The sequence below is a fragment of the Etheostoma spectabile genome, chromosome 19 (assembly GCF_008692095.1).
Source record: "Etheostoma spectabile isolate EspeVRDwgs_2016 chromosome 19, UIUC_Espe_1.0, whole genome shotgun sequence".
Lineage (NCBI taxonomy): Eukaryota > Metazoa > Chordata > Actinopteri > Perciformes > Percidae > Etheostoma > Etheostoma spectabile.
This window is the reverse complement of record NC_045751.1, coordinates 16,144,648-16,156,529: the sequence shown is the minus strand read 5'-3', so window position 1 is coordinate 16,156,529 and position 11,882 is coordinate 16,144,648. Positions and strand designations below refer to the sequence as shown.

Here is an 11,882-nt window from a genome sequence, read left to right as displayed (position 1 = left end):
CCTTATCCAAACAGTTTCCAATGCTGGCTGTGACTAATTTGAACTCCTTTTTTTTAACTGTCTCCATTACAGCAATAAGAAATTATAGCATTCAAATCTTCTGCCATCTGTCTGCATTTTTATTCATCTTCCAGCTGTCTTTTTTTCTTCTAAAAATCACTGCAACAGCCCGTTTTCAGCTAATCAAACTTTCATCATTTTCCTTTTTTTATCTCTTCTTCAGATGTATTTTTCAGGGAAATGAGTGGGTTGTGTGTCCCTCAGAGAACGCATCAGGCTTCGGAGATAAGACTTGAAACAGTGGAGAGATAGGAGGTAAAAGTGTGTGTGTGTATGTGTGTGTGTGTGTGAGAGAGAGAAAAAGAGAGAGCGAGCATGTCATTGCGCAACCAAAACAAATGTATAGGAGACAAAGGCGACAGTGTGTGTGTGAGAGAGAGAGCGAGAGAGAGAGAGAGAGAGTGTGTGTGTGTGTGTGTGTGTGTGTGTGTGTGTGTGTGAGTGAGAGAGAAAGAGAGAAAGAGAGAGAGAGAGAAAGAAAGAGTGGGCAGAGATTGTTTAGAGAGGCATAGGAGAGCGTAGCGGCATTAAGCAGCACAGAGACCAGTGGATGCTGACAGACGCACTGCTTCTAACGGGAAGAGGGGAAACAGAAAAAGACAAGATTCTCACACTCCAGAAGAGAGAGAGGGAGGCGGAGAGCAGATATACTGACCATGGCCATCTTCATCATCCTGGAGATTAGGATTGGAGGACAGCAGCCTTTCAGAAGCCACAGACGCACGGTAAGTTACCAATGCACACCTGCACGACTCAAAGTTAATCATCAGATTCAGTGAAGGTCAATGCAACCAAAATGGTGTTAACGAACAGGTCCAGTTGGAACTTTGGCTTTTTTCCTCTCAATTTTCTATGATACTATTTGAATATAATGATGGATGTTTTTTTGGAGAATGTCAATATTACCTGCAAATGCCAGCCCAAACTAATATTCAAAATGTTTGTCTTTAGTATGGCCATTTCATCACTGATTTCATCAGTGACAAGCTCAAACCAGCCTACTGTGCCTTGGTGTCAGAATGCGACTATAATTTGCTCAGTGGAAGTCATTAATCAGACCTGCCAAATGTAGGACTGGAGTATTCTTTGAAGCACAGCAAAAAACAGCTACTGTCTAGAGTGATTAAGTTATTATATCACGTTTATAGGAGAACATAGATTTTAGGAGTGGAGGGTGAAAACATGTACTTAAAAATGTGTACGTAGTGCAGTGCCCATTCAAAGCGTACCTGGTCTCCGGTATTGCTGCTTACAACGTTCTCAACAACCGTCAGCTTATGGTACTTCCTCGGGTCTTGCAATGTTTGCATCCGCTAGCAATGATAAGAGAATACACTTCACTTCAGTATACTAGATCAGTTGTTCTCAGCCTTGGGGTCCGGATCCCCCAAAAGGGGTCGTGGGATAGTTTCTGGGGGGGTCGCCAGATGGTTGGGGTTAAACTAAATGAAACAACATATTCTAGACTGGGGAATGGCTTTTACATTACGATGTGAGTTAGGTACATTCCATGTGTTGTATTCAGAGATGCATTTGTAAATCAGGAGGTCCTGGAACACATGAAAGGGGTCTAAAGGCGGGTCAGGGGGAGAGACAAAGTCACACACGCATCAAAAGTCCACACAGCCCGGAGCACATTGAACAAGGCTAGGTGCTAGCTGCTAAAAGTCACCTGTCATTACAGCAAAGCATTATTTGTTTACATGTATTGATCAGAGTTTTCACAAAAATCCCTCAAAATCAGCAGGGCGCGGCGTGTAGAAACAGCAGTCTGTCAGACAGACAGACAGACAGACTCTTTCCATTTTAGATGTATTTAAAATGATTTGAATGTATATAAATGTTACAAACGCAGGGCATATCTATATCTTTACACTGTGTGTACTGTATATAGATGAACCAATCTTGTAAATAACACTTCCATAATAATGTTAGTATATGAAAAAACATGAAACAGAAATTGAATGCAAACCTCTGTATTGTTAATGCAATAACACCTTTTAACACCATGTTTACTTTCCTTGGTAGAGACTATATTTAGTACGTATACATCGAGTTGCCGGTTTAGCAGTCTAATATAACAGTCCTTCAATCAATTCTTTACATATCTAGAATGCTCAGTTTGTGTTAAAACGGGTTTTTGTTTCCAAGCACGCGCTGCACCACTTGCTGTTGTACCTTTGTACCTGTTGACGTTTTTTGAGAGATTTTACTGACAATTATCACAACTGAAGCAATTGTTGTGAGAGTTTCATTTGATATATAATCAAGCTGATAAGAATAACAGAAAAATAAATTTTGTCAAGCAAAAATGCCAATACATCCCCCACTTCTTGCTTTTCTTTAGTGATGATTTGCTGCAAGAAATATGACAGTGTCCCCTTGGATTCTCCAAACTTGCATTGGACATCTTTCACTCTTTTATTGGCCAAATGATTGATCAGTTGATCAAGAAATTAATTGTCATGTTAAAATATAAAATAAAAAGTAGTTAGTAGAAGCTCAAAATCCAACTAATGGAACATCAAATAGTCATTTAGTTTTTTCTCTCGTTTCGATGACAACTTAATCTCAGCAACGCTGTTGTATCATGCCAATGAAAATACTAAATCCTTAAATGAATTCTTGTGATTGCTGTCCATCTTTCCTACCAGGCATGTCAATACAGTGGTAGAAATGCATTACAGCATCATCATGTAGAATGTCCAGCAGCAGCTGTAATCATCATCATCAACACTGTGTCATTTTTAGCATCAGGCATGCTCTGCACTGCAGGCAGGCAGAGAATCCGAGTGGGTCAGATGTCATGATCATCTTCTCTTCAGCTCTGTGATTGTTAGAGAGACAGTAGACAGAAGGCAGACTTTTCTCAGTCAGTTCTAGGGATGTAACAATGCATTGTGATTCGGTTAAAAATCTTTTATAATTGTCAAGATTACACCCGATTGACATAAAAAATGAATCGCGATGCAGTTTTTCTAAACAGCCAAGGGTGTGATGCTAGCTAACATTACATAGCAGGTTACGTAGCATAAAGTCTGCAGCTAAAGACACAGAGGAAACTCACTGCACTTTGAGAAAGCATGTGTACGGCTCTGTAGGCATGTGTTGCATTCAATGTAATTGTAAAATTCCCTTCTGCCATCTAGTATTTCCTCTTTTTGTCGTTTAACAGCAAATTACTGATAAATAAAGTTGTTCTTAAAAAGTTATTAAATTTTTTTAATTCAACCATATTGCCTTAGCAATAAATAAGCCTTTCTTTCAGCTCTTTTTTTGTTATTCAGCATAAAATACTTTTAAAAAATTATAAAATAGGATAGAAATAGGATAAAATACTTTTTTAGTTGCACTTTTGATATGAGGACAGAGCTGCTGTTTTACACATTTTATATAAATGAAGGAATATTTTGAAGTAATTTCATTCTGTCACAAAAAATTGTGAGAAACTCATATCGTGAACTTAAAATTGTGAATTGTATTGAAGCGTGAGTTGATTGTATAGTTACATCCCTAGTCAGTAGGCTAGTGCGTGTCAGCACTAACATGCTGCTTGGACTGCAGCTGGTTCAGGTCAGCAGGACTCAACAGCATGCATGTCAATTAGATTATCGATCAGCTGATCATTGACAGACTAGAGTGGCCAAGGCACAGTTTAAACAGCACTGTACATATTCCATATGCTAGATCTTGCGTATTTTCTGCGCCCAATGGATGGTGCTCTCTGCACACTGAATTGCAATTCTTTGTGCCTTTTTTCTTTAAACAAAGAGCGCAATCTAGTTGGGTCAACAAGTACTAATGGTTCATGAAGCTTAATTTGAACATCAAAGGGAGTTTGAGAACAGCAACACCAAGAGAGCGGAAGGATGTCAGGCGTTAGCTTGGAAATGTACTTCCGTTGATCCAGATTACTAGGGGACTGAGGTACTTAGTCTTACTGGGGGTGATTTAAAAAGTACCCCAAACCTCCTGCCACCACCTCTGTGTTTTGTTCTTTGCATTTGCACAGGATAAGCGAAACTTGAATTTACTGACATTTTCCCCTTGATCATCAATCACAACACCCAGCTGACATTTATTGTTTAACGTAGGCAATTTTAGTGAGCGATTTGTGTTACTACTGCCCAAAGTGTCAGTTAAAGTGTCAATCCCTCACCCCCACCCCCCTAAAACACACACACACACACACACACACAAGAGGAGTTCGCCTCCCGGCTGTGTGGAGTGACCGTGGATCGTTATTGATATTTTGATGAATGGTTAAAAGCAGACAGTAACACAGGCACGCTGAGTATCAGAGCAACACTCTTTCAAATCAAATCTCCATCAAGTTTTTTAGATCCGTTGATCATTTATTAATTTCAAATTTACATGCAAGGGCGGGACTAAAAGAGGGGCACGGGGTGGCACTGCCCCCCCGAAATTTGATTTACCCCCCCTCCCGGTTTGATTTCCATTGGATCAGAGTACTTGGCTGCCTGCTCTGCCAATTTTCCCAGCCCTTGTCCAATTGTTTCCATGGCGACCATCCAAAATTCTGATACCATGCAACCAGCACAGGAATTTTAGTTTTTTTAGTGGCAGAATGAGCTGTCTTGAAGACTATTGTCCAGTTGTAAACATAAACATTCTAAATGGACCCAAGTTGATTTCCTGTGGAATGTGGAATGTACAACGAATGTGATATTTTATTAAGAAGAATTACATTGTGTTCTATCTTATTCAATATTTCCTATATTTGTAAGCATATTTCCAACGCTGTATTCTCATAAATAAATGTGACGTAATTGTTAGTCAATGCATTACAGAATATGTACTGTGTATGTGTGCTGTGGAGGACATCTGTTTGAGATCATGTATGTTTGTGAGACGGAGGCCCCAATATTTTTGACCTCTGACCTAGGGAGAGAGGGCAGAACCCTGCTTCTCATGGTCTGGTAAAAGCAAGGTTGTTATGATGTGATGTCCTGAACATCTGGAAATCGTTTAGATGTTGGACTCCAACCCGGTCTCACGGTAGTTTGTGAAATGGTCACGTTATTTTGATCTATTAATTCGTCAACAGGGACACAGTTGGAATGGGAATGTGACCATTTCACAAACTAACATGAGACTGGGCTCCAGCAGCCTGCTCTGGTTGAAATGAAACGCCACTCGCTGGCAACAATTGCCATGACACTGGGCTGCTCTGGTAGATGCAACAACGTGGAAATGAAATGCCACACACAAACGTGCTACAACAACGGGACGGTTGTGGTTAGGAAAAGAACAGTGGGGAAAAGGAACCGTCACAAGCCGGAGACGCCGACGACAACGGGACGGTTGTGGTTAGGAGAAGAAGAACGCGGAAAAAAACGGCCACACGTGGGACGCGATTCTGGGTCTCAGAAGAAGTTGTTTCACCCATCCACCACCAACCAACCTCCTTATGCGGATTTTCAGCTTTTCAATACTGCTCAGTACCATAATCGTGCTGTTATCATGAAAGATGCTTCCTATTAAAATACAATTAAAATGGATGCTCACCACCACGGAAAAAACTAGAAAATTGTGTCCCTGTACACAAATCAATAGATTAAATAACGTCACTATTTCACTGCCATGAAAACTGGGCTGGGAACTCTGTGTACCCAAGCAGTTATATATATACATATCTCTTTACTGGGAGAGAGAGAAAGATATGATGGCAACATGTTGCTACACTCTCTCCCGGTGCACTGTTGAAACTGTGCATAATAGAAGATCTGGAGTTGTGGTGGCAAATCTGAACCTTGTATTAAAGCTATAGATCGTAGTTTCTGTGGCCCAATGAGGAATTGTAAGTCAAAACTGTATGCGACTTTGGGTCATTGGAAAGTGCTATACAAATTCAATTACTTATTATTAAAACTGTTGTTGCATGGCACAAGCCTTTCATAATCGTTTTCTTTCAACCCAACTTGTAAAGTGTCTCAGCATTGGATACCGACGCAAAACCTTTAGCGTCTGGGAAGAGCAGCAGCTCGACCGCGGCGCAGTGAGATGACATAGTATTATAATATATATTAAAAGTGACAACTGTAGCGAGTAGTCTGAAAGACTGAAAATCTGCACAAGGAGGCAAGAGGTTAGGTAGTTAGATGAGTCGAAGAACACAGGACTTTCACCCAAGAGACCGGGGTTCATGCCCTGTTCTTGTCCCACATGTCACTGAAACCTCCATTTTATAATCCAGCCAACGATATAATTGCCAAAACAGAAAAAAAAGGTGCAGAAAAAACACGCAAAAACAAAAATAAAAAACTCAAATTTACGGAGATGCCAATTTTCATTATCCCATTAACTCTGTGTTTGGCAAAATATGGCATTTAATTTGCGTTTACTTAAAAGGGGAACAGGTTTTGTCAATTTTCATCACATCCCCATGATCAAGACCGGCCTGCGGACAGTGGAAATGGTGGGACTGCTCGGGGGGGCAGGACCCTGAAGGCTTGGACAGGCTTAGGTGTGCCAATGTTTCAACTGGTTTGTGGCAATTTGATTAATTTCAGATTTCTTTGTTAAAATGGAAATAATCAGAATCAGAATAAGAAATACTTAATTGATCCCCGTAGGGAAACTCTTTGTTGCAGTTGCACAAATATTATAAATAGAGTAGAAATACAAATAAAGAAATATAGAAATATAAGGAATTGGATATGTACGGTATTTACATAAAGGAATGTTATTATACATTATTTACATAATTAACATAATTAAGGAATTGCAATGGTGAAAAGTAAAATAATAATAATGATAATAATTGTAGTAGTTGAGAATTGCACACATGTCAGGCCAGTGTTATTGCACAAAACAGATAATACAGATGATATTGTCCAGTTTGAACCTCTCTGAGTGTGTGTGTGTGTGTGTGTGTGTGTGTGTGTGTGTGTGTGTGTGTGTGTGTGTGTGTGTGTGTGTGTGTGTCAGATACTCAGAGGGAGGAGTTAAAAACTTTGATGGCCACAGGCAGGAATGACTTCCTGTGGCGCTTTGTGGTGCATTGTGGGAGAATGAGTCTATCACTGAAAGTGCTCCTGTGATTGAGCAACAAGCCATGGAGTGGGTGCGAGACATTGTCCAAGATGGCATGTAGTTTGGACAGCGTCCTCCTCTCTGACACCACCAACAGAGAGTCCAGCTCCACCCCCACGACGTCACTGGCCTTGCGAGTCAGTTTGAGTCTAAATTAGGCGATGAAGAATACTAAGCTTACTTAGTGCACTTACTAAAACCAAAGCAGACCCTGGATGGATAATGGATCATTATTTCAGACAGGAGTATTGTTTGGTTTCTGAGGCTCTGAGGAAAACATAAAGAAGCTGCCATGCTGTAGTCTGCCGTGCCGTGTGCACTGTAATGAATGGGTACTTGAAGGGAATTGTTTTGTTTATTTTGACTTTACCCTGCAGAATTACCCTACTTCTCATCCTCACAGTACACGTTTTCTTTCTCTCTCTGGGAAATAGTTATTGGGAAGAACTATACAAATACAGTCCATTCATTTTGACTGAGGACTTATGTACGAATATGGGAAGAATTGAAAACATTCTTAGGAACTGATGAAATATTGTATGAAAAGTTACGCTCAACAAGATATCCTGTGAGTTTATGGCGACCGTCGGACGATCGTGTGACAACCAGTCCTGTGAGTTTTTAGCTGACAAATGGCGACTGTGAGTTGGGTACAGAGCACCGGGTACAGAGCTCCGTGATGTGGCCGTTAATGTTAGGGTTAGCTGACAAAAAGTGACCGTCCTGTGGTGACGACAGTTAAGTTTGGACACCAAAACAACTAGTTAAGATTAGAAAATAATTGTGGTTTGTATTACGTGGGATTTCCCACCTTCTTGTCAATATATCTCTGCCTCTGCTGAATTATTTTTCATCCCCTTTGGGGACAAATGTATGTATGTATGTATGTATGTATGTATGTATGTATGTATGTATCTCCATTCAAAGTGATCAATGCTACTTCACCAACAGACCATGTATTATATACCTAAAAGAGAAGTATTTTAAACTACGTAACTTAAAGCACTGTAACGTGAACAGTCTATCGTGCAATAAAATCAAAGGGGCAGTTGCTGGTTGTATTTAGCCGCTCAAGGCATTCTCATAAACGGGTCCCTATGGTATCATACAAAAATGGTATGCACAACTAAATTTATGATATTCCATGAAATTTAGAGACCGCCGGCTGGTCATGTGACACCGGGTGTGAGCTGGCAACAGGACCCGCCAGATGGTAATGGAGTTTAGCCAGAAAAAGTGGCAACGACAGTTAAGTTCAGGCAGTAAAATAACTCATTATGTTTAAAAATCTAAATGAGGTTGTAGGCTGTGGTAAACAGGTGGTGCTTCAGGAGTTTTTTAAATATGTCAATGTAGTTTTTTGAATATCTGCAGAGAAGGTGTTCCACAGGGATGGGGCTGCAACACTAAAGGCTCTGTCTCTGAAGGTACAGAGTCTGTTGTGGGGAATGGAGAGCAGGCCAGCGTCTGAGGACCGCAGGTTTTGGAGTGGGGTGTATGGATGGAGGGGGTTGTAAAGGTACTGTGGGGCCAGGGCATGGAGGGATTTGTAGGTGAGGAGGAGGATTTTATATTTGATGTAGGACTTGATTGGGAGCTAGAAAAGGTGAATGAGGGTTGGGGTGGTGTGCTGCTAAGTTGAGGAAAAAGATGAGACAGTACTGAGGACCAAATGATTCCTGGATGAAAGTATTTAGTTTTTGCCACAAAGTGAAATCCACTCTCCGGCCTGAAAGCTGTTGTATTTTATATAGACACCAGAATGTGTTGTTCCATTTGGAGATTATTTTTTGTGATTAATAAATGAGTGTTTGGCATGCCTATCCGAGTGGCTTCATATGCATGGTGTTGAAAGGGGGATTTAATTCTTGCATGTTTTCCATGATTGCAGTTGTTAGGGGGAGGGAGTGTGTGGAAGTTAATCTGTGACAAAACTATTAAGAAAGCACTACACACATCTGGATTTCAATTGAAACATCCAGATTTGAGAGGTCCGTGTGTGCAGAACAGGTTTTGCATCAGTGTAATCGATATTTTAAAGCTACAAATTGTCAGATTTGAGTGAGCAGTAGGATTTCCTTTGCTTAGTTTTTTTCAGACTTGTGTGATTGCTTAATGTCAATGAAAACACTGATGTAATATATATATATATATATATATATATATATATATATATTTTTTTTTTTTTTTGTATCTCTCTTCTACTGAAGTTGATTTAGCTGCATGTTTTTTTTTTGGTCTAACAAGCCGCAATTAGCATTTCAGTCCCCCTGCGTCTCCGCCTGTTATGTCAGCTAACGTTGCCAGTTGTTGGATGGATTTTCATAATGTTTCAAAAACACAATCAAACAGGAAAACTTTTCCTCTCAAAAATCAATTTGTGTTTAACGAACTGCTCACACTCTGCAAACTTTGATTGCAGCCTAATTATGGCAACAATCTGCTTTGTGCTCACACCGTAGTTTTCAGTTGTATAATGTAACTAAGTACATTTATTCAAGTACTATACTTGTACTTTACTTTTCATGCCACTTTCTACTTCTATATTCTGTATTGTGTACTCCACTACATTAATCTGACATCTTTAGTTAATAGTCACTTTACAGATTAAGACTTTTGCACGAATGGATTTTCCAGCGGCAACAGAGCAATCCCGTCAGTGAAAAGTCAAGGATATGGTAAGAATACCGGGGTCAGCCAATCAGAGGTGGAATAAGGCGGGCCATAAGGCCGTTGACATCGACCCGTCTAGCTGATCCGATCTAGCATCTACCGACATCTAGAGCGAGCTTCTACCACTGAAGTCTATAATCGTTTTAGTAGACAGTCTTGCACCTTTTGGCTTTTTATATACATTTATACAAATAAAGCATTTAATAACCTCAATGGAGATATTATCCATTAGCATAGATCTATGACAGCTTTGAAAACGAATAAAAGGTTTGAGACACCCTGAAGGCATTACAGTTCTTCCACTCTAAGCATGTTTGCCCTCTTCTCCTCCCATTAAATTCTGAAATGGCTGTATTGAAAATGTCTTTGAGGCCTCTGGAGGACTAATGTGTGTTTTATAAGTTACTCTAACTTATAGTGTTCATTGTTAAAATAATTGTGTCTTATGTCCAGCACTTCCAGGCCTAATTTAAAGGAGATGCCGGCGTGGGGGTGTCAACTGAGTAAACATAAATTAATTAACACAGCCATTTCCCCCTCTTAAATTGACTCAGGAGACTTCAGCCAGGCTCAGCCATCTGTAATATTTCATTAATTTCCCTACCACCATGGCAATCTAATTAAAGCTTTTAGGGAAACTCATTCCTCGTTCTTTTTTTTTTCCTCAAGAGAAACCGGATGTTTGGGAAATCAATTCTAAATGCACTTTTGTGCATGCCGAGCACCTTACATGTTTTGGGTTGATCAATGCTGTATTTAAACTGGCAAAGCCCTGCAAAAGCTAGATGATGCAACAAATTAAAACAAAATTGCCTTCCAATGGAATATAAAAGCATGGAATTATTATTTTAATGGATGATGAATGGGTTTCTTACTAGAAATTGCATCGTTTAATATAATTAATGCTAAACCTCTTAAGATATACTGAATCTGGTTTGAAGTCATGACCAACGACTGATGGCTTCTGTGTTATTTGTGAAAAGTGTGGCAATGCTTAATTATACAGTTCTGTCGTTTTAAGTGTTTCCAGATAAAATCCAGATGAGAAACATTTTCATTCACAAAATTCATTCATGTTCATTGTTCAAGAATTTCATTCACATGGGGGTTTTTGTACACCTATAGTTTGTTTTCTCTGGTCCAAATCAGTTTGTATCAGAGTATGTAAACTTGGTTTAGTGTCGTTTCACACATCACACAAACTAAAAGGCATTTCTACAAACCACGCAAGAACGTTCACTCGGTGGTCAAATATGTCTGGGGCGGGATTTTATTATAGTGCATATTTCATATTCTTCTTAATGAGAGGCCAGCGGGCAGGTATGGGGGCGTGAGAAGCGGGCGCAATACGACAAAAGTGTTGCTGGTCACAATCTCTACTAAAGGGAGACTTGCAATGTTTTTGTAAATGTAGGACATGGTGGGTGAAAAAACAGTGGCAATAATGTTAAAGAAAGTTAAAGAAAGGATAAATTCCGGGCTTAAATATCAGATGAACTGCCTGTGTTTAAGGTTGCTGCTTCCGAGATCATTACATGGTACTGACAACAACAAACTATATAGTATATGTATGTTGCATGTTACATTTCCACTGTTTAGAAAGAAAAGGCCGCTCATTTGCAGTATTTGATGGCCGCATTCCTACACTTATAAAATGCCATTCAATGTGGTAGTAATCCAAGTAGTCAGAGTACGTTATGTATTTTGTTACGTTACTGAGTAACGTAACAAAATATATTGAAATTATGCTTCCCAACACTGTTAAACCACTACAAAATGACAAACACACTATATAGTGCACAATTTCTGTAAAAGGGAATAATTTCAAACACAACTTGGATGGTGTCAAGTTTGAACTTAAATGAGGCTATAGCTAATTTGGCTAACTTTAGCCGTCCACAATAACAATCTGTGGTTAGGAAAGATAGTCTTTAGCGACGATGTTTCCTTCCACTGGATGTCCCTCATTTTCGGCCGGACGTCTGTTACCATCTGCTTTCTTTGTGTTTGCATTCTGAACTACAGTGGTATTAATGGTGACTATCTGCTCCTCAGATCTCTGCAGGGTAAATCCAGACAGCTAGCTAGACTAT

General features: G+C 39.7%; 1 protein-coding gene across 2 annotated transcripts in view; it reads left to right on the top strand.

The window, feature by feature from the left end:
* The first annotated feature begins 479 nt into the window (after positions 1-479).
* The window catches only part of sstr1b (somatostatin receptor 1b), a 26,213-nt gene continuing 14,810 nt past the window's right edge, over positions 480-11,882 (top strand). The window contains exon 1 of one of the 2 annotated variants that reach the window (XM_032544478.1): positions 480-785. The gene's annotated coding sequence lies outside the window, so the exon portion shown is untranslated. Of the gene's footprint in view, positions 842-11,882 lie in introns of both variants that reach the window. The other variant, XM_032544477.1, reaches the window with a different exon arrangement.